The 3,691-nt window shown below is 37.2% G+C and overlaps 1 pseudogene; it reads right to left on the bottom strand.

Annotated features, from left to right (window-relative positions):
* Positions 1-355: 355 nt before the first annotated feature.
* Positions 356-2,467, bottom strand: LOC147543680 (putative pentatricopeptide repeat-containing protein At1g17630 pseudogene; annotated as a pseudogene).
* Positions 2,468-3,691: the final 1,224 nt, after the last annotated feature.

Genomic DNA, 3,691 nt, shown 5'->3' with positions numbered 1-3,691 from the left:
TTCACGTTAGACGACAGTTGATCGCTCCCTTTGGACCATAGTTATTTTCTTTTTCAAACATGGTGGCCCAGCCCGACCTTCTCACCTGGCTATAACTGGGATCACTAGACAAACCAAAACTGCCCAGCCTGGCCTGGCTACAAACTCTCCCGAGCCCAGGCTGGGGCAAGATATCCTATGCCTCCCCGGACCGTATACTCACCATCTTATGGCTCACCAAAATTCGTTCTCTTACACCGGGCTGACCCGGATTGATACAATCTGTTGCGGATCACTGATGATAGCGTCTCTTTTAGATAACATCTCTGTTCAGCTACAACAATCCCCAAATAAAGGGAAGATCTTAAAGAAACTATCGTGATCATCTGAAAGGAATATGAGCATGACCAATTGAAAACACTAGCTTATCATAGTGAGCCCTATTTGATGTCTGCTTCTTCTCATATTCGCCCATATCTTGCAGTACAAATCTCTCATCCAGAATGTAACCCTTGGTCTCCATTCGTAGACTCAGTTCCTCCAGTAGTCCATAAACTTCATCTAGTCCTGGTTGATCATGGTTACCCGCCGAGAACATATATACTTTCTTATTTAATTACTTCAACCCAACTCTGACCCCAGATTTTCTTAAACCCATTTTTTCTCGCGAAAACTCTCACTTTTGCAGAATCATCCCATCTTTTATAAGTCGAGTAGAGATTTGAGAGCAACATGTAGCTTTTGGTGATCTCTGATGGAAGCTCAAAACAAGGAGACAAGATTTCTTCTGTTAGCTGTTTGTGTATTTGTTATACATCCTGCATGAATTCAACAAAGCTCCCCAAACACATTCCTTTGGTTCCGTTTGCATTTCGTTAATAAGATCACTTGCTTCTTGAAGTAAACTAGCTTTCCCAAGAAGATCACCCATACAAGAGTAGTGCTCCATTGATGGTTGAACTTTAAACTGATTTATCATCTGATCGAATAGCCTTCGACCTTCATTGACAAGCCCAACATGGCTACAAGCAGAAAGAACTGCAATAAATGTTATATTATCTGGGTTGAACTCTAATTTGACCATCTCGTTGAAAGTTAATACTGCTTCATCACCAAACCCATGCATGCCATACCTAGCAATCATCGAATTCCCATAGATTAAATCCTTACCATCCACCTTATCGAACACTAAAAGCCCATTATCTAGACTACCACATTTTGCGTACATATTTATCAATTTGTTTCCTACCAATATGTTGTTATCCATTAGATCTCGAATCGAATATCCATGTATTTCTTTTCCAAGACCCAAGGCAATCAACTCTGAACACAAAGACAAAACATTGGCAATTGTGTCTGAATGTGGATAAACCTTATACTTCAGCATTTTACAGAATACTTCAAAGCATTCTTTCCCTCTTCCATTCGAAGAAAAAAACTCCAATTACGGCGCTAAAACTTATCACATTTGGTTTCGTGTTTGGGTCCTCAAAACTCTCCAACTTGGAGACAACCTCATACTTCTCATCGCAGAAACCAGCATCTACAAATGAAGATATTAATGAATTCCAACTCACTAAATTCTTCAACTTAATCTCTGAACATTTTTTGCTTCCTCTGTTTTCCCGTTTTTACCATCCACACATATAAGTGAGTTTTTACAAACATATACTGTTTGAATCCACATTTGATGACAATATTCTTGGATTTCCTTACCCATACTAATTGCATCTAAATCAACACAAGAAGATAAAACTACAGCGACAGCTTCAGCATTGACACCATCTTTTCTCAACATCATCTCCTTAAACAACTCTATAACTTTCTTGTGCAATCCACACTGTGCATGGGCCGATAAGAGTGATGTCCAAGACACCAAATTTGGTTCTAGAACTTCAACTACCATTCGAATAAACATCTCAACAACACCACAGCTATCAAAATTATGTGCAAACCCTGAAATTATAGTATTCCAAAAAATGTAACTTATTTGAAGCATTTTATCAAACACAGCCATGGCATAATCGACCCGCCCAACTTTACTGTACACCCCAATCAATTCATTCCTAACGTGAAGATAAAACTGAAATCCAGATGCTATCACAAGAGCATGAATAGATTTATATAAATGAGAACTAGCCATTGAAGAACAAGCCCGAATAACAAGTGGGTAAGTAAATCCATCAGGGTAAACACCCAAATGTCGCATTTCAAAGTAAAGTTTAAGGGTTTCATCATGAAACCCATTAGAGATATTAGCTCTCAAAATTGAATTCCATAACAATAAGTTGATTTTACATTCAATTGGGATGTAATGAAAAATTTTACGGGCATCATGAAGACGGCCAAATTGAGTGTATACTGAAATTAGTTTTGTTGGTAAGAACCCAGATTGATTTGATCCATAAAGAATGATCTGAGTGTGAATTTGTTTGAGTTGATGAGAAGTAGGTCATTGTTGAAGTTCAAGATCATATGAGTGAAGGGTTTTATTGTAGTAAAAGAATTGGTTAGAAACGATTAGATTTTAAAGGAGAGAGCCTATGGAGAGAAAACGTAATCTAGTGAAACTGCGAAGAGAGCAGCAAGTGAGTGATTCATTAACCATAAAGATAATGTCAACTCAAACATTTTCTTAATCTTCCACCCCAATTTTTTTATTTTAATATGTTCTAAATCTAACGCAAAAAACTGAAAGGGCATGCGTAGGACAGAATTGTTAGTTTGTTACGTTGTTTGTCGTGATTCGTGTTTTGGAGGGTTATAATCTTCTAAACAGCGGGGAAATGAGGTGTTTATAAGATATAAGACCACTTCTTTTGGTTTTTTATAACTCCCCCAAAATAGGCCTCTCGATTTGGTTAGAAGCATTCATTGAGCTTTCGACATGGCCCTGTGTTGCCACCCAACTGATGTGGACATCATCGTCGCTTGATGGATTATGGGAAGTCCACCGCAAAATAGAGATTTGTAAGCCCAAATATACTACTATCAAACACAACAACGGCCAATAGAGGTGGAACTAGTTCCCCTCTGCCACACGCAAGGGGAAACCTTGATGTCTGGCTAAGTTTCCCTCGTCTGATTTAGGGAAGGAGGCTCCCCTTCATCAACAAAAGGAAAAAAGGAGGAACCCCTCTTTCGAACACTACAAAATTGATGGTCTTTTGTTATGACGCAGATCTGTAGCAAATAAGCAAAAATCCATAGCAAATGATCATTAGCGATGGACCACAGTACGTGACAAATGGCCCCGTAGCAAATACCGTTTGCTACGAATACCGTTCCATGACAAAAAATTAGCCTTTCAGCTACTGATTCGATCCATTGCAAAATGTTACATAGTTTTTTACTAATTTAGGCTATTTATTACGATAGAGACTATATCAAAAAGATTGTAACAAATGTTCTTATAATGTCTTACTCATTCCCTCGGTTTGTAGCAAAAGATCGGTTACAGAACTTTTATATTTAATACAATATTAATAAAATAAATCTTTAATATATCAATAAAAGTGTTTGCATCTTTACATCTCTCATATATATTTAAGAGTTAAACATAATCTTAATAAAAGAATCTAGAAATAAAATAAACAAGATATTTATGTTGGTAATATTTATAAACTAACAAAAAGTTATCTCGATAGCTTGTACAACTTCAAGTATGCTTATTATTTTGACTGCCTCTTCCGGAGATTGCTGAAATCTTGTT

This window comes from Eschscholzia californica, unplaced genomic scaffold (genome assembly GCF_041429995.1).
Source record: "Eschscholzia californica isolate CP2 unplaced genomic scaffold, dmEscCali1.0.p SCAF_4, whole genome shotgun sequence".
In the NCBI taxonomy this organism is placed as follows: Eukaryota; Viridiplantae; Streptophyta; class Magnoliopsida; order Ranunculales; family Papaveraceae; genus Eschscholzia; species Eschscholzia californica.
This window is presented reverse-complemented; position numbering and strand designations above follow the sequence as displayed.